Raw genomic sequence first — 19,711 nt, 5'->3', positions numbered from 1 at the left:
TTCTTGACACCTGATGAAGATCGCTTGTGTTGTGATCGAAACGTCGTTATTGTTTTTATTTCAATATAATTTTATTGTATTTCTACATACGTGACTTTACCGAAAAAAACCAATGAGTAGCAGTCAAATTCTCTAAACGCGTGACGTTGATTCTAAATGTTGAGTGTAAAACCGGAGCACCCGGAGAAAATCCACGTGACCACAGGGAAAGAGAGAGACACGCAAACTACAAATACACAACAGGCATCAGGGTCGGGATCGAACTCACGTTCTCCTGTATACCAGGCGTGGTAGTTAACATCTCCTAGCCACCATAGTGCCCAGAGCGCCATCATCCTGTGCGAGAGACACCGATTGACTGATCGATTGATCGCCCCCGGCGATGTTCAAGTCCACCTCTTGAACGGTGCAGGCCCAGAGCGCCATCATCCTGAGCCGGGGGATGGGGGGGGGGGTTAGACGGCGGTCATGGAGAGGGGGGGGGGTGCAAGGGTTGAGGGTTAGGTGACGGGCAGTGGGATTGAAGTGAAGGGATTGCTAGAGGGGGCCAAACGGGCTGGAGAAGAGATGGAGCTGATGCGGTACAAGATGATGTGGAGCTGAGTGTACTTGCCGATGACTGGTACCAACGGTATCAAGATCGGCCTCCGTGTGTATATAATCAGCACGTGTAATCTGTGTGTGTGTAATCTGTGTATGTAATGTGTATGTGTAATCTGTGTATGTAATGTGTTTGTGTAATGTGTGTGTGTAATCTGTGTATGTGTAATCTGTATGTGTAATCTGTGTATATGTAATCTGTGTATGTAATCTGTTTATATGTAATCTGTGTATATGGATTCTGTACGTGTAATCTGTGTGTAATCTGTGTATATGTATTCTGTATGTGTAATCTGTACGTGCAATCTGTGTGTGTAATCTGTATGTGTAATCTGTGTGTGTAATCTGTATGTGTAATCTGTGCATATAGATTCTGTACGTGTAATCTGTGTATGTGTAATCTGTGCATAAAGATTCTGTACGTGTAATCTGTGTGTGTAATGTGTGTGTCATCTGTATGTGTAATCTGTGTATATGGATTATGTACGTGTAATCTGTGTATGTAATGTGTATGTGTAATGTGTATATGGATTATGTACGTGTAATCTGTGTATGTAATGTGTGTGTGTCATTTGTATATGTAATCTGTGTATATGTATTCTGTACGTGTAATCTGTGTGTGAATGTGTATGTGTAATGTGTATGTGTAATCTGTACGTGTAATCTGTGTGTGTAATGTGTGTGTGTGTCATCTGTATGTGTAATCTGTGTATATGGATTCTGTACATGTAATCTGTGTGTGTAATGTGTGTGTAATCTGTATGTGTAATCTGGGTATATGGATTCTGTACGTGTAATCTGTGTGTGCAATGTGTGTGTGTAATCTGTATGTGTAATCTGTGTATATGGATTCTGTACATGTAATCTGTGTATGTAATGTGTGTGTCATCTGTACGTGTAATCTGTGTATGTAATGTGTGTGTGTAATGTGTATGTGTAATCTGTGTATATGTATTCTGTACGTGTAATCTGTGTATGTAATGTGTGTGTGTCATCTGTGTATATGTATTCTGTATGTGTAATCTGTGTGTGTAATGTGTGTGTGTGTGTAATGTGTATGTGTAATCTGTGTATATGGATTCTGTACGTGCAATGTGTGTATGTAATGTGTGTATGTAATGTGTGTGTAATGTGTATGTGTAATCTGTGTATATAGATTCTGTACGTGTAATCTGTATGTGTAATGTGTGTATGTAATGTGTGTGTGTAATCTGTATGTGTAATCTGTGTATATGTATTCTGTACGTGTAATCTGTGTATGTAATGTGTGTGTGTGTGTAATGTGTATGTGTAATCTGTGTATATGTATTCTGTACGTGTAATCTGTGTGTGTAATGTGTGTGTGTAATCTGTGTGTGTAATCTGTGTATATGCATTCTGTACGTGTAATCTGTGTGTGTCATCTGTATGTGTAATCTGTGTATATGGATTCTGTACGTGTAATCTGTGTATGTAATCTGTATGTGTAATCTGTGTATGTAATGTGTGTGTGTGTAATCTGTATGTGTAATCTGTGTATATGGATTCTGTACGTATAATCAGTGTATGTAATCTGTGTGTGTAATGTGTATGTGCAATCTGTGTGTGTAATCTGTGTATATGGATTCTGTACGTGTAATCTGTGTATGTAATGTGTGTGTCATCTGTTTGTCTAATCAATATGTGTCATCTGTGTGTGTGTAATCTGGAGTGTAATCTTTGTACGTATGTGTGTGTAGTCTGTGTGTGTACTCTGTACGTGTAGTCTGTGTGTGTGTAATCTGTACTTGTAACGTGTATGTGTAAGCCGTGTAATGTGTGTAATCTGTGTGTATGCAATGTGTGTGTGTAATCTGTATTTGTAATGTTTGTGTGTAATATGTGCAAGTAATCTGTGTGTGTGTACAATCTGTAGTGTTAACGTGTGTGTGTAATCTGTTCGTGGAATCCGTGTGTGTGTAATCTGTGTGTGTGTGTAATGTGCCCGTGGGGAGCAGTAGTGTCGCGGTTACAGGCTATACGTGGGATCTTTGTGTGTAACCTGTGTAATATGTTTGTAAATGTGTGTGCAATGTGTTTGTGTAATCCGTGTTTGTATAATCTGTGTTTGTGGGGGTGTGTGCGGTTTATGACTGTGTGATATCTTGAAACCAAGGTTGGTGCCAAAGAGCACAAGTCACGCACAGGTGACTGACTACGATGATGAGTTCAGCGGGGAGACAAAGGTGACTGGGTGTGGTCCCAGCCACACCACGCCAAATGGGGGCTCGCTGACAGCGGTCGTCTCGACGGCCTGCACAGCTGCATAGCAGCAAGTTTGTTGAACTTCTTTCGTGCCCAATGTAGCCACCCGTGCTCATCGCGGGTGCAGGCGCGGACCCAACAAGCTAAACACAAAACGCAGCTCTAAAGAAGTGAGTTTTGTCAATCTAGATGGCGATTTTAAAGTGCACAGCTCCCAGCTGATTCCTTTTTTGGGAAGGAAGAGGCGTTCCAGACGGCCGCAGAAAGCGTGTCCGCAAGCGCCACGCGATGCGGTGACCGCCGCCGTCGTCTGTGTGAGATGGCAGCAGCCGGAAGCCACCGCCACCGCCGCCGCCGCCGCGAGGATGGCCACTGGAGTCGACGTGGGAGGGGAGGGGGGGTGGGCACTTTGGCCGATCGGACATCATCAGTGTGAGGGACCGCCACACCATGTGAAACCACTGTTGGGTTTGTGACAACAGCACGATGATGATGATGATGTTGGGGGGAGTTTTCAGTTTTCACGTTCGGCGGGGGGGGGGGGGGGGGTGCGCACTGAAGGCCCCCAGTGGCTCGCGGTGGCCTTAGCACACGAAGAACACTCGCTGGCTTCATTCTCCTTGACGAGATGATGCAGGCTGCAGAGCGATGCTGCGGGCAGCAGGTGGCAGTGCGGTCACGGTGCTACCGAGGCCACGCGGTGGCCTTCCCTCTGCGTCTGTGTCCCTGTGTTTCAGCACTTGCGCCAACAGTGGGCTACGGGATATTTGTCTTCGTGTACACGCGTGTGTGTGTGTCTGTGTGTATGTATGTCCGTGTGTCTCATCGTGGTCGTATAACCTGGTGCGGTGGGTAAAATAAGCGCCACTGGGGAGACAAAGGCGGCCGAGTGTGGTGCTGGCCACACACCCCCTCGTGTGACGTCCCGGCCTGCGTAGGTGCTCGCTCACAGCACTTTCCCCAGCAGTATGCTAAGGCTACACGGGGGATCTTTGTCTTCATAGCGATAAACATGCCGCGCTACGAACCCAGTGACCCGAGTTCGATTCCCGCTCACGGCCAACACGTTTTGTCCGGGGAACTCGCGGTTTTCTCTGCCGTGTGTACACCACTCACTATCCCCAGTTGAACGTTCCACTGTAAGGACGGCAGAGCTTGGACAATTGTTGGCGAGCAACTCTGGGCCTTCCTTTCCCGCTTGCCTGTGGATTTTCTCGAACCCCTGAATCACCCTCCTCCCTGCCGCGTTGCGCGCCACGTGAAAGTCTCGGCCGGGCGAAATTTTCCCTCGCCGCTTTCTAATCGTCGCTCCCTTGCCCGCGCCCAGACCGACCGGGCCTTCTGGACGTGGGCCCCGTGGAGCGGATGCAGGAGCGCGTGCTGCAGGCGCTCGACCTGCAGCTGAGGCGCAGCCACCCCAAGAGCGCCTTCCTCTTCCCCAAGCTGCTGCAGAAGCTCTCCGACCTGCGCCAGCTGGTGGCCGAGCACGCCCAGATGGTGCACGACATTCGGCGCACGGAGGCCGACACGGCCATGCCGCCCCTGCTGCATGAGATCTTCAAGGACATGTACTGAGGCACCCCCCTTGGGTGGGGGGAGCCCCCTCGGCTGTACCCGCCCCACCCCCGCATTCTACCCCCCTAGACACACAACCCCCACCCCCGCTGCCCCTCGGTGGAAGGCTTTGACCTTCGGAAACTGAACTCTCTGAAAGTAAACACAACGGGTGGCGTGAGTGTGGGGGGGGGGGCGAGCAGGGAGGGAGGTGGACGTCTAAACAGTGGCCCCCACCACCGCCACCACCACACAGCCACCACCGGAGGAGGGGGTTGTGGGAGGTCCCCACCCCCCAACTGCCACTGAGCGGGGCAATGGCTGTGGTCCGGGAAGTCGCAAACTCTGTTCGTGAGCCTGCGTTTGCCACCAACGAAGAATACGTTATGATGCTGTTGCTGCTGCTGCTGATGATAATGGTGGTGATGACGATGGTGATGGCTGGTGATGGCAATGGTTATAGTATTGATGCTGCTGACAATGGTGAAGATGGTGATGATGCTGCTGATGACAATGGTGATGATGGCATCGGGGGTGGTGATGATGGCGATGTTTGATGGTAACGTTTTTAGAGTGGTGATTGGTGATGGACGTGGTATTGATGATGATGATGTTGCTTGTTGATGAGAGGAAGATGATATTGATGACGACGATGGGGATGATGACAGGACACGTGATCTCACGCGATGCCATCTCCAGACACCTACGACCACATCACCTGGAGTGCGCCAGAAGCGAGGAGAGATTTTACGTTGAGCCTGCCCAGTGGTGCTGGCGTCAGACAGACATTGTGGGGGCTGCCTCGACCTTCGTCGACTCGCACGGTGTCTCGATTTGAACCGACGCTCGCCCGTGTCACGTGGGGCATGCACGCCCCACGTGTACACACACGTGTACAGGATCTCGATCTTAATGCGAACCAGCATCGCGCGTCTCATGCATCACGCCGTGGCTTCGTTTGGCAATCACCGTGAATTGGGGGCGGAGGGGCGGACGAGATGGAGGGAGCGTGGGGCGGAGGGGCGGACGAGATGGGCAAAGCGGCGCCCGAGACGGAAGAGCAGGAACAGGAACCTTCAACTCGAGGCCCACGGCCACAACTGGACGGCTTCCCCTTTCACTTTCTTCTCTGCCCGGTTCCGCTTTATGTTGGGGGTGGGTGGGTGGGTGGGTTCAGCCACCAGCGCCGTCATGAAGGACGCGTAAACATTCACCCCCCCCCCCCCCCCCCCGCGGCATCGTGGTAAAAATCCGGGCAACGCGACAGAGTGAAGAACGGCCAGTTCCATGTGACATCCGGGGGGGGCGGAGGGTGACACGGGGGACAGCGGCTTGGCTACCGAGGGGTGGGCGGAACCATCGCCACAAATGGAACTCTTCAGGGACACTACCGGCTATGGATGTAAACGCATCTCCTCTGTACCGGGGGTGCTTGGGGCGGGGGGTTGCCACCTCCGAGTTCACAAAAACCGGGACGTATCGTGTGCAAGAGGATATCGCACACGGCCACGCAGGTGCACCCATTATTCTGGAGTTGTTGATGCCTCATTACTTATCGGAGCTTCTGTTGTTGCTCTCGCTCGATGTCTGTTCGGAACGCTGCTCGGCGGGCTTGGGAGTCCGGGGTTCCACGGCGTTGGGCGAAAACCGTCGGAGTGGCAAAGCCTGCCCGATAATAATCCCGTACAATTCAACTCTCTTTGTCCCGTGTTGAAATAATCCTGTCAGCTGCGTTGTGAAAACGAGACTGACGCGAAGAGGCGAAGTGAATGCGGCGTGGCCGAAATGACTCCCAACGATTGGTGGGAAATGGTGCACCGCGTGCATCATCATCACCACCATAATCACCTTCATCACCACCGCCGTCACCATCACCACCATCACCACCGCCATCACCACCGCCATCATCATCACCACCACCATCACCACCACCATCACCACTATCACCACCATCACTATCACCACCATCACTACCACAACCATCACTACCATTACCACCACCACTACCACGACGGTTCTCATCAAACTGACAGAAGCGGGGGTAGGGGGTGTGGGGGGGGGGGCTCGGCTCTCCCAGGAGGACGTCAGAGCTGCCTCTTCAATAACGAGAGGTCGATCTCGGGGGGAAACCCCGGGACAGGTGGCAACCCTAAGCACAGTCCCTGCGTGCGTTCACCTCGCCATCTCCGCACGCCGAGATTCGGGCGGAGGTTGCGGATGTGGGACTCTAGAGTCGAGATTTATCATCTCAGGGAGGGAGGGGGGGGGTGAGAATCTGCCTCCTTCGTTTCGTGTCGTCTCGGTTGCGTCGTTTTGTCCGATTGTTGGTGTCGTTCGTTCCGTCTGCGTTGGCGGTGTTGTTTGTTCCGTCTGCGTTGGTGGTGTCGTTCCGTCTGCGTTGGCGGTGTCGTTCGTTCCGTCTGCGTTGGTGGTGTCGTTCTGTCTGCGTTGGCGGTGTCGTTCGTTCCGTCTGCGTTGGTGGTGTCGTTCTGTCTGCGTTGGTGGTGTTTTTCTGTCTGCGTTGGCAGTGTTGTTCCGTCTGCGTTGGCAGTGTTGTTCCGTCTGCGTTGGCGGTGTCGTTCCGTCTCGTGATTCCCGAGCCAATTGTCCGGCAACTCTGCGGGTGCCTCCGCGTGCCGGGTTAAAAGTAATGAGAAGAATCGACACTCGTTCGCGGGCGCGAAAATACTCTATGCAATGTACCTGGAGCCAAAAACTAATTGATGTAAATAATCGATCATTAATTGATGAATAATCGCTACCCCCGTATTCTCCGGAGTATAAGACACGATCCGGAAAGTAAGACGCCACTCCGGGTGTCTTCCCTGTGTAAATTAAGTTAACACCGTACACAGCTACCGGAGTATAAGACGCACTCCCAAACGTTTGCTTTAACGTAGCGTGACGGGGGGCAGGGGGGGTTATTGAGTGCGTCTAACAATCCATAGATTATTCTCATTGTCTATCGCTGGGCTGTTGGGGGGAGGGGGGAAGGAAGGGGGGGGTGATGCTGTGAAGGAGCGAGGTGTAGACTTGTGCACCACACACACGTCCCGTGTATTTGTACATATCGCAGCGAGACCAGGTGCTGTTGATGATGACGGGAACAATGGAGCAATGCAAGGAACTAAAAGAGGAGGTGGGGATGATTGACGACCTTGGGTGGTGGCCTCGGTTACTTTCACCGGTGATGGTGGGCGGGTGAGTGGGCAAGTGAGTGGGTGGGTGAATGGGTGGGCGAGTGGGTGGGTCAATGGGTGGGCGAGTGGGTGAGCGGGTGGCCGAGTGGGCGAGCGGGTGGCCGAGTGGGTGAGCGGGTGGGTGAGCGAGTGAGCAAGTGGGCGAGCGGGTGGGCGATTGGGTGAGTGGGTGGGTGGGTCAATGGGTGGGCGAGTGGGTGGGTGAGTGTGTGGGCGAGTGGGTGGGTCAATGGGTGGGCGAGTGGGTGGGTCAATGGGTGGGTGAGTGGGTGAGTGAGTGGGCGAGTGAGTGGCTGAGTGGTTGGCCGAGTGGGTGGGCGAGTGGGGGGCCGAGTGGGGGGCCAAGTTGGTGGGCGAGTGGGTGGGCGAGTGAGTGGGCGAGTGGGTGGGCGAGTGGGTGGGTCAATGGGTGGGCGAGTGGGTGGGTCAATGGGTGGACGAGTGGGTGAGCGGGTGAGCGGGCAGGTGAGCGGACGGGTGAGCGAGTGAGCGAGCGAGCGAGTGGGCGGGCGAGTGTGCAGGCGAGTGGGTGGGCGAGTGGGTGAGTCTGCGGGCAAGTGTGTGGGCGAGTTGGGCGGGCGAGTGGGTGGGTGAGTGTGCAGGTAAGTGGGTGAGTATGCGATCGAGTGGGTGAGTTGGGCGGGCGAGTGGGTGGGCGAGTGGGTGAGTCTGCGGGCGAGTGGGTGAGTGAGTGGGTGAGTTGGGTGGGCGAGTGGGCGAGTGTGTGGGTGAGTTGGGTGGGCGAGTGGGCGAGTCTGTGTGCGAGTGTGTGGTCGAGTGGGTGGGCGAGTGAGTGAGTGGGTGGGTGAGTGTGCGGGGAAGTGGGTGAGTGGGTGGGCGAGTGGGCAAGTGTGTGGTTGAGTTGGGCGGGCGAGTGGGTGAGTGTGCGGGTGAGCGAGTGGGTAAGTGTGCGGGCGAGTGGGTGGGTGGGTGAGTGCTTGAGCGGGTGAGTGGGTGGGTGGGTGAGTGGCAAAATAGGGAGCGGTTAGTGGTAGCGGTTAGCTCCGCACTGCGCCACGAACCCTGGCGACCTGATGTTCGACTCCCGCTCACGACCAACATCGGCAATGATTATCTGAACCCATCCTGGGCCTCCCCTAGGTCGACTCGGCCTCAAGTGCGTCCATTGACATGGTGCGCTGTGTCAGCATCACTACTGGGGGAGACAAAGGCGGTCGGGCGTGGATCGAGTGGACTGGATAGAGAGATATTGCGTGGTTGAATATTATCCATAACACACGGACTCCTCTACTTACGAATATATGTGAATTACGAACTTTCAGAGATAAGAACAAACCTGTCCATGTGTCCAGTTGCCTGTTCGGACCGAGAGTCGTGAGTTCAACCGCCATGCAATAGATGGCGGTAGTGACATCTACAGAACATGAAGAACCGAACATGAAGAACCAGTGGCATCTACATCCACAGAACATGAAGAACCAGTGGCATCTACATCTGTAGAACCAGTGGCATCTACATCTGCAGAAGATGAAAAACCAGTGGCATCTACATCTGTAGAACATGAAGAACTAGCGGCATCTACATTTGCAGAACGTGAAGAACCAGTGGCATCTACATCTGTAGAACATTAAGAACTAGTGGCATCTACATCTGCAGAACGTGAAAAACCAGTGGCATCTACATCTAAATGAGATTATATAACTTTTAATGCCATTCCCGGGTTAAGTGTACACGCCATACAACATGTTTGGAATCGACAGGAGTAAAGTTGGACTTACGAACGAATCGACATACGAACAGACATATGGAACCCAACTAGTTCCTAAGTAGAGGAGTCTCTGTAGATTTTGTTGGGTTACATCGTGTGAATATAAATGTGTCGTTAAACCCACCACCACCCGACACAGCCAATTAGTAAGGTGTGTCACGTAAACAAAACGTGGCCAATTCGTTACCAGTACAGCACACAGCGGTTGTGTGTTGGAGAGTAAACCCACTGCAGCATTTACAATATGAGCCCCGTGACGTTCCGCCTGTAATTACAACTCAGCATCATCAGGCGGACAGCCACAGAGCTGTGGATAAATCCTCCTCCTGCCCGGTTCTTGAATAGCGGGACATGACGTGAGATCATTACTTGTGAATCAGTGTTGCGAAGGCCAGGGCGCGGGGGTGGGCGGGGGTGGTGTTTAATGTTTGCGTAAAAATTACAATGCTTCGCGCGTGTGTGGGGTTCTAGTAGGATGGAGGAGATGATGAGACGTCAGCCAGCCGGAGGGGCGGCATCGCCGGCCGGGAATGTGAGTGCCGTAGGCTTTGCATAGACCGACCAGTAGCAAAACGAAATCATTTTTTCAGTACTCTTTGGTTCTATTCGGTAAAGTCACGTAAAAAAACAACAACAAAAAAATTCACGACGTTTCGGCCACAACACAAGTGGCCTTCATCAGGTGAAGGGAGCAGACTGTCTAGAGGACAGCGCTGGAGTGAAACAGAGCCAAGCTCAGACCGCGACCTTTAAGCAGTGTGAGAGGGAGCAGAGCGCCTTGACAAAGGAATTAGCATAAAAAATAGCATTTAATTGGAGGACTTAGCATGATGAACGATGTACAGGGGGGGAGCAAGTGTCGACCGCACTTGCTGGCCGACACGTCGCGGCATTTTTTATTTATTATTATTATTTTTTGTTGTTTTTTTTACGTGACTTTACCGAATAGAACCAAAGAGTATGGATCCTTGCAGTCACGAAAGCTTCAAATCTAGAATTATTTTTTCAGTGTTATTGTATACCAGATAAGCGCCCTGGCTCTCACAAAGCAGATGGCTCGACGAAGTGGCTGCTGATATCATCGCACGTCAATGTATTGCAGCACAAATAATACTCTAAACCCCACGATGTTGATTCTAAAACGTGGAGGGGGAAAGCTGGAGAAGCCGGAGACGAACAAATCCACACGACCGCGGGGAGAGAGACGCCGCAAACTACAAATATACAGCAGGGTTCAAGGTGGGGATCGAACCCACGGCATCCTGCCTACCAGGCGAGGTAGTTAACATCTCCTAGCAACCGTGGCAGCAAGCGCGGAGGCACGAGGTGCCACCCCCTCCCCCCGTTGGTGGCCAAAGCTACGAGCTGCCCCCCCCCCCCTGATAACCACCATGGTATTTGATTTCAACAACGGCATCAAAGAACAACAAAAAAGTTATTGACAACGCAGTTCACGTAATTTTTTTAAAAATGAAAATGAGTCCATTTACGTTCCACGTTTTATTTAAATTCAGTTAAGAGCAGTAACGTGATGTTACAAAGAGGTAACTAGGACTACGGAGCTGTGGTGGCTGCATTTTGTGAAGATGGAGCGCCTCCTACAGCATTAAATGTTTGCGACCGTGAGCGTACGGATGATGTGATTAGGGCAAGAGGAGCCGCGATGTCTCATAGACTCTAGGGTGCGACCGTGCGAGACAAATCAAATATTGGGGCCTCACCTTGCCGCACCCCCTGAGCTGATAATGTAGTCACTACGTCACTGATAATGTGGTTACTACGTCACTGATAATGTAGTTACTACGTCACTGATAATGTAGTCACTACACCACTGATAATGTAGTTACTACGTCACTGATAATGTAGTCACTACGTCACTGATAATGTAGTCACTACGTCACTGATAATGTAGTCACTACGTCACTGATAATGTAGTTACTACGTCACTGATAATGTGGTTACTACGTCACTGATAATGTAGTTACTACGTCACTGATAATGTAGTCACTACACCACTGATAATGTAGTTACTACACCACTGATAATGTAGTCACTATGCCACTGATAATGTAGTTACAACGTCACCGATAATATAGTTACTACGTCACTGATAATGTAGTTACTACACCACTGATAATGTAGTTACTATGCCACTGATAATGTAGTCACTACGTCACTGATAATGTAGTCACTACACCACTGATAATGTAGTTACTACGTCACTGATAATGTAGTTACTACACCACTGATAATGTAGTTACTACGTCACTGATAATGTAGTTACTACACCACTGATAATGTAGTCACTACACCATTGATAATGAAGTTATTACGTCACTGATAATGTAGTTACTACGTCACTGATAATGTAGTTACTACACCACTGATAATGTAGTCACTACACCATTGATAATGTAGTCACTACACCACTGATAATGAAGTTATTGCGTCACTGATAATGTAGTTACTACGTCACTGATAATGTAGTTACTACACCACTGATAATGTAGTCACTACACCACTGAAAATGAAGTTATTACGTCACTGATAATGTAGTTACTACGTCACTGATAATGTAGTTACTACACCACTGATAATGTAGTCACTACACCACTGATAATGTAGTTACTGCAACACTGATAATGTAGTCACTACACCACTGATAATGTAGTTACTACACCACTGATAATGTAGTCACTACACCACTGATAATGTAGTTACTACGTCACTGATAATGTAGTTACTACACCACTGATAATGTAGTTACTACAGCACTGATAATGTAGTCACTACACCACTGATAATGTAGTCACTACAGCACTGATAATGTAGTCACTACACCACTGATAATGTAGTTACTACGTCACTGATAATGTAGTCACTACACCACTGATAATGTAGTTACTACGTCACTGATAATGTAGTTACTACGTCACTGATAATGTAGTCACTACACCACTGATAATGTAGTTACTACACCACTGATAATGTAGTCACTACAGCACTGATAATGCACTGTGTAACAATGTTTTTTGTTCCTGGGTAGTAAGTGTTATTTCCTAATTGCTTATGCCTCAAAAGTAGAGAAGATGGAAATCATTATCCACAAACTTTGCTTTTGTGACCAGGACAGTGATATTTTGTAATTTACATATTTTCCAGAACATTCCAGAAAGATTCAGTGCTGAGTAAACTTGGAGTAACTTCTAGAACATTCTAGAACTTTCCAGTAATATAAATAGTAGTATAAATACAGGGGCCTTAAGCCCACCAGTTCATTTTAGTTCCAGCTGCCTAAGTGCATACATATCTGCATTTTTACGAGATGGCATCAAGAGGCTGCAAGCATCCGGCAGACGCATTTTGCTCTGTCTGTGGCCAATTTATCAAGACAAGAGCGAAAAAGCACTCTGTGGAAGCATCTGCTAAGATGTGTGAGGACTACAAGCCATATTTCGGCATGCCTGTCGAGGATCAAGACAAACCCTGGGCACCTTATTTCACCTGCGAGCAATTCAAAAAAACTCTGCACGGTAAGATGGACAATTGTTGCTCGTAATTTTATGTTATGAAATTTGTAAAAAAAAAAGAATTGTAAAAGTTTTACATTTGAAAATGTTTTACAATTTTCAATGTTGTTGAAAAAATATAACATATGAAAAATGTTGCGAGAATCTTACAGTCATGGGTGAAATATATATATTTTTGTAAGATGGTACAGAGGGGAAAAGAGAGCCATGAAGTTCGCTATCCCAAGAATTTGGCAAGAACCCACTGACCACTGAAGCAACTGCTACTTCTGCATGGTGGACCCTTTCAAACGTATGACTGTCAAGAATGCACCTGCTATCACTTTCCTTCATCCATCGCCCCGGTGCCACAATGCCATGAGCTACCCGTACCCACTCATCCGGAGAGAGAGCAGCAAGTCAGAGAGCGAAGAAGACGTTGTAGATCCAGATGACAATTTCAGAGGTGGAGCTGAGGAGAGAAACCCATACTACCCCAACCAAAAAGACCTCAACGACTTGATCAGATATCTTGGTCTCACCAAGCCCAATACCAAGCTTTTGACGTCTAGGCTCAAGCAGTGGAGCTTGTTGGATGAAAGTGTGCAAATCGCACATAATTTTCGACCTTGTGATTGCCCAGGGGTAGCGGTGCCGGCGACGACGGCGGAGGTGACAGTGATGACGATGATGGCGGTGATGGCGTTGATGTCGAAGTGCGGACGAGCTGCGATTCCGTCACCGGTAATCTGATGCCACCTGGCAGGGGATAAGAGAATCAGTTTAATTATTTAGTTTTCGTGTCTATTTAACTGTGGCATAATTATTTGTTGCCGCGTGTGATTTCAATGTCTGATATGCAACAAATATTGTGCCAAATATAACCAGAATTGTGCTGTTTGGAAATATTTTCAGCGAGCAGTGCACATTTGTGACGGCGAACGACCCCACGGGATCGGACATGACAAAACTACTCCTGAGAATCTGTTATCCGATTGGTTGAGTAATGGAACCGGTAATCGGTAGGGAAATCAATCACTCAAATAAAACATATAATCAGATATCGCAGCTCTAGCGGTGAGTGGTGCAGGGTGTAGTGGTGGTGAGCGGTGCAGGGAGTGGTGGTGGTGAGTGGTGCAGGGTGTGGTGGTGAGCGGTGCAGGGTGTGGTGGCGATGGTGAGCGGTGCAGGGTGTGGTGGCGATGGTGAGCGGTGCAGGGTGTGGTGGTGAGTTGTGGGGAGTGGTGGTGAGTTGTGGGGAGTGGTGGTGAGTTGTGGGGAGTGGTGGTGAGTTGTGGGGAGTCGTGGTGAGTACGCCACCACTCACCTCCCCGTGCGTGGGACCTCTCTCTGTGCCACGTTCCGCGTGCGAACCGCACAGCGAGCAGCACCGCCCCAACGAACGGGAGGAGGAGGAGCAGGAGGAACTGGAGGGATCCTAGGAGTGCGCGTGGGGGAGGGACATGGAGAAGAGAGCCAGCAGAGCGGCTTAGGACAGACATTACGGACTCGACTCCCCAGCGACTTATACCCCGGGATTCATTTTCTAAATGCTGCTAGGCTGGCTTGCAAGTAGGGACTATTGGTATAAGGCACTACCACTACAACACAAGGTATCCCTGGTCCACAATAATCCTATATTATTGTACCATGCAATCCTATCTTGGGTAGCGAAAACATGTCGTTGCCTTATGGACAGACCCCCCCCCCCCCCACCATAGGAATGTGGAATTTCCACCGCTGGTTCTCAGCTGCAAACCACAGATGAGTACCTCTGTAACTCTCATTCCAGCCAGAAATTACTTTGACTTAAAAAATATATATATTTGTATTATATTATTCCTACACGTGTTTACCGTGGAAAGCCTCACTATATCTTCCTTCCTTTGGAGGGTCCTGCCAAGTTTCCGCAGTAAGGGGGCAGTAATTGCTCTGCACAATGCCAATTGATTAACTCGACCGACTTTCAGACCTCATTCCATTCTCCTTCTCTCCCCCCTCCTCCGCTCCGAGCATAGATGGACTCGTCCGTCTCAACAACCGCTAGTCGCTGTCCGTGGTGCTAACGTTAAGACAAAAACGCCACTTTTTTCAAAAATAAATTCTTGCTGTGGTTTTCACACCTGATGATGATTGCTTGTGTTGCAATCGAAACGTCGTGAGAATGTTATTGTTTTATTTTATTATTTCCCTTCTACGTGACTTTACCGAAAGAACCAAGAATATCTTCTTTGGTTCTTTCGGTAAAGTCACGTAGAATGAGAATAAAATAATAAATTGATAAAATAAAATAACACAATATTCTCACGACGTTTCGGCCACAACACAAGCGGCCTTCATCAGGTGAAGGGGACGAGACTGTCTGGAGGACAGCGCTGGAGTGAGAAAGCCACGCTGAGATCACGACCTTTAAGTCGACCGACTTTCAGACCTCATTCCATTCTCCTTCTCTCCCCCCTCCTCCGCTCCGAGCATAGATGGACTCGTCCGTCTCAACAACCGCTAGTCGCTGTCCGTGGTGCTAACGTTAAGACAAAAACGCCACTTTTTTCAAAAATAAATTCTTGCTGTGGTTTTCACACCTGATGATGATTGCTTGTGTTGCAATCGAATCGTCGTGAGATGTTATTGTTTTATTTTATTATTTCCCTTCTACGTGACTTTACCGAAATAACCAAGAATATCTTCTTTGGTTCTTTCGGTAAAGTCACGTAGAATGAGAATAAAATAATAAATTGATAAAATAAAATAACACAATATTCTCACGACGTTTCGGCCACAACACAAGCGGCCTTCATCAGGTGAAGGGAACGAGACTGTCTGGAGGACAGCGCTGGAGTGAGAAAGCCACGCTGAGATCACGACCTTTAAGTCGACCGACTTTCAGACCTCATTCCATTCTCCTTCTCTCCCCCCTCCTCCGCTCCGAGCATAGATGGACTCGTCCGTCTCAACAACCGCTAGTCGCTGTCCGTGGTGCTAACGTTATTAAGACAAAAACGCCACTTTTTTCAAAAATAAATTCTTGCTGTGGTTTTCACACCTGATGATGATTGCTTGTGTTGCAATCGAAACGTCGTGAGAATGTTATTGTTTTATTTTATTATTTCCCTTCTACGTGACTTTACCGAAATAACCAAGAATATCTTCTTTGGTTCTTTCGGTAAAGTCACGTAGAATGAGAATAAAATAATAAATTGATAAAATAAAATAACACAATATTCTCACGACGTTTCGGCCACAACACAAGCGGCCTTCATCAGGTGAAGGGGACGAGACTGTCTGGAGGACAGCGCTGGAGTGAGAAAGCCACGCTGAGATCACGACCTTTAAGTCGACCGACTTTCAGACCTCATTCCATTCTCCTTCTCTCCCCCCTCCTCCGCTCCGAGCATAGATGGACTCGTCCGTCTCAAAAACCGCTAGTCGCTGTCCGTGGTGCTAACGTTAAGACAAAAACGCCACTTTTTTCAAAAATAAATTCTTGCTGTGGTTTTCACACCTGATGATGATTGCTTGTGTTGCAATCGAAACGTCGTGAGAATGTTATTGTTTTATTTTATTATTTCCCTTCTACGTGACTTTACCGAAATAACCAAGAATATCTTCTTTGGTTCTTTCGGTAAAGTCACGTAGAATGAGAATAAAATAATAAATTGATAAAATAAAATAACACAATATTCTCACGACGTTTCGGCCACAACACAAGCGGCCTTCATCAGGTGAAGGGGACGAGACTGTCTGGAGGACAGCGCTGGAGTGAGAAAGCCACGCTGAGATCACGACCTTTAAGCTGTGTGAGAAGAAACAAAGCGCCTTGACAAAGGAATTAGCATATAATTTAGCATTGAAATGACTTGAGTGATTAGCTTGTGACTGGTCACAGAAAAGGTTATGTTAAAGTTAAAGCATACACATCCGCAAAGGCACCCCTTGACAAAGGAATTAGCATAGGATTTAGCATTGAAATAGCTAAGTTAAAGTATACACATCCGCAAAGGCACTCCTTGACAAAGGAATTAGCATAGAATTTAGCATTGAAATAGCTGAGTGATTAGCTTGTAACTGGTCACAGAAATAGCTATGTTAAAGTCAGAGCATATACATTCACCGAGGCACCTAGTACAAATCAAACAGGAGAATTTAGCATTGAAATAACTAGGCGAATTTAGCATTGAAATAACTGAGTGATTAGCTTGTGACTGGTCACAGAAATGGCTATTTTGAAGTTAAGGCCTACACATCTGAGCTATTCACAGTAACTGGGTATACAATACAATATATAATGAATACTATATAGTGAACCAATAAAAAATACTAAAATATAAATTACCTCAATGTTATCAATAAACTCTATATTCTCCAATCAGCTAAGCTACCAACAATAAGTCGTTATATATCACGCTATATGGCGAAAAAATGGGTGGATTCTTACCCTCAACTTTAGCACCACGGATAGCTACGGGCCCCGTTCAGACGGACGAGTTCATCCATGGTCGGAACAGAGGAGGGGGAGAGAGACAGCTGCGAGGCGCTATTATACTCCATGTTGTAAACTATACCATTAACCGTGGTGTGAGAGGTATTAAGAGTCAATGCCAGCGAAAGAGCTGCGGTCTGAAGGTCATCGTAAAATACAATTAATTAAGAACGGAAATGGTTTAAAACATCTTTCCAATGGTTACTAAGCCAGAATCCATCTTCTCGGTTGAAATTGTCCCCCATTTTTCGCCATATAGCATTGTGATATATGACGACTTATTGTTGGTAGCTTAGCTGATTGGAGAATATAGAGTTTATTACCCTCAACTTTAGCACCACGGATAGCTACGGCCCCCGTTCAGACGGACGAGTTCATCCATGGTCGGAACAGAGGAGGGGGAGAGAGACAGCTGCGAGGCGCTATTATACTCCATGTTGTAAACCATACCATTAACCGTGGTGTGAGAGGTATTAAGAGTCAATGCCAGCGAAAGAGCTGCGGTCTGAAGGTAATCGTAAAATACAATTAATTAAGAACGGAAATGGTTTAAAACATCTTTCCAATGGTTACTAAGCCAGAATCCATCTTCTCGGTTGAAATTGTCCCCCATTTTTCGCCATATAGCATTGTGATATATGACGACTTATTGTTGGTAGCTTAGCTGATTGGAGAATATAGAGTTTATTGATAACATTGAGGTAATTTATATTTTAGTATTTTTTTATTGGTTCACTATATAGTATTCATTATATATTGTATACCCAGTTACTGTGAATAGCTCAGATGTGTAGGCCTTAACTTCAACATAGCCATTTCTGTGATCAGTCACAAGCTAATCACTCAGTTATTTCAAAGCTAAATTCGCCTAGTTATTTCAATGCTAAATTCTCCTGTTTGATTTGTACTAGGTGCCTCGGTGAATGTATATGCTCTGACTTTAACATAGCTATTTCTGTGACCAGTTACAAGCTAATCACTCAGCTATTTCAATGCTAAATTCTATGCTAATTCCTTTGTCAAGGAGTGCCTTTGTGGATGTGTATACTTTAACTTAGCTATTTTAATGCTAAATTCTATGCTAATTCCTTTGTCAAGGGGTGCCTTTGCGGATGTGTATGCTTTAACTTTAACATAGCCTTTTCTGTGACCAGTCACAAGCTAATCACTCAGCCATTTCAATGCTAATTGTTATGCTAATTCCTTTGTCAAGGCGCTTTGTTTCTTCTCACGCAGCTTAAAGGTCGTGATCTCAGCGTGGCTTTCTCACTCCAGCGCTGTCCTCCAGACAGTCTCGTCCCTTCACCTGATGAAGGCCGCTTGTGTTGTGGCCGAAACGTCGTGAGAATATTGTTATTTTATCAATTTATTATTTTATTCTCATTCTACGTGACTTTACCGAAAGAACCAAAGAAGATGAATCCTTGCAGTCACGAAAGCTTTAAATCGAAACCAAGCATATGTTGTGGGTTTACTCTCCAACACGCTATTTGGTGTGTTTTGTTTACGTGACAAACCTTACTAATTGGATGTCGGGTGGTGGCGGGCTTAACGACAGATTTCTATTCACGCGATTCAATCCACAGTCCTCTACTATGGACAATATTGGTCGCGAAAGCCTACTCCGTTTCGTTAAACTTGAAAAGATCAGATTGTAGTCGTTTACGAACGATGCCCGAACGTGAAGCGAGTGGCGAGCCTGAGGCCTTGCGTACGAAGAGGCGGCTCCCCACACTCGGAGCGGCAGAGCAGCAGCAGCGGCGGCTGGGCGCTGATCCACGCCGGGCCACAGAGCAGCGCCGCCAACCCCCCCTAGCCATGCGGGCAGCAGCAGCAGCGCTGCCAACCCCCCCCAGCCATGCGGGCAGCAGCAGCAGCGCTGCCAACCCCCCCTAGCCATGCGGGCAGCAGCAGTAGCAGCTGGGCCCCCGCGTTCGCCTGCAAACTGCTCACACGACGAGGCCATTCACCTGGGGTCGTCGCGATGAACGGTCGCGATTCGAATTGGTAATCGATTTCTCTCCACACCCCCCCCCCTCCCCCGTTCACTCTCTCTACTTCGTATTTTATCTTCTATCGATCTCGCGTGCCCACTGTTGCTCGCTCCATCGGCATCAATGTCAGGTGAGATAAAACATTTTCGCGAGCCGTTGGCCCCAATCTTCACCACGATCGCGATTCGATTCATATAGTTGCAATCGATGTCTCTCGGTTAGTGTTAACGTGAGTCGATTATTAATCATGTGTCATTCTGTCTCCGTTTACAAACAAAACAATTGAAAAATAAACAGGGGACGTCTCATGGCGAACCCTCATCGATAGGACAGCCGCAGTTGGGAATTCAACCAAATAGCGCTGCGAACCTGAGTCGATCAGGGGGCGATGAGGACTCGATTCGTTGAGAATCGATTAATCG

The 19,711-nt window shown here is 48.2% G+C and overlaps 1 long non-coding RNA gene across 3 annotated transcripts; it reads right to left on the bottom strand.

The window, feature by feature from the left end:
* Positions 1-258: 258 nt before the first annotated feature.
* LOC116949274 (uncharacterized) lies at positions 259-19,669 on the bottom strand. Of its 3 annotated transcripts, XR_012941003.1 has the most exons (5): positions 19,266-19,669; positions 14,143-14,253; positions 13,444-13,574; positions 8,875-8,952; positions 259-430 (listed from the first exon to the last, which is right to left on the bottom strand). It is a non-coding gene; the product is annotated as an uncharacterized LOC116949274 (long non-coding RNA). The 3 variants fall into 3 exon arrangements; XR_012941002.1 differs by lacking the exon at positions 8,875-8,952 and having other exon boundaries at positions 19,266-19,663; XR_012941001.1 differs by lacking the exons at positions 259-430; positions 8,875-8,952 and having other exon boundaries at positions 10,792-13,574; positions 19,266-19,661.
* Between the last annotated feature and the right edge of the window lie 42 nt (positions 19,670-19,711).

This window comes from Petromyzon marinus, unplaced genomic scaffold, assembly GCF_048934315.1.
Source record: "Petromyzon marinus isolate PM22_M1 ecotype Great Lakes invasive population unplaced genomic scaffold, UKy_Petmar_22M1.pri1.0 PM_Scaffold_86, whole genome shotgun sequence".
Taxonomy (NCBI): Eukaryota; Metazoa; Chordata; class Hyperoartia; order Petromyzontiformes; family Petromyzontidae; genus Petromyzon; species Petromyzon marinus.
The sequence above is the reverse complement of the archived record's forward strand: the minus strand, read 5'-3'. Positions and strand labels throughout refer to the sequence as shown.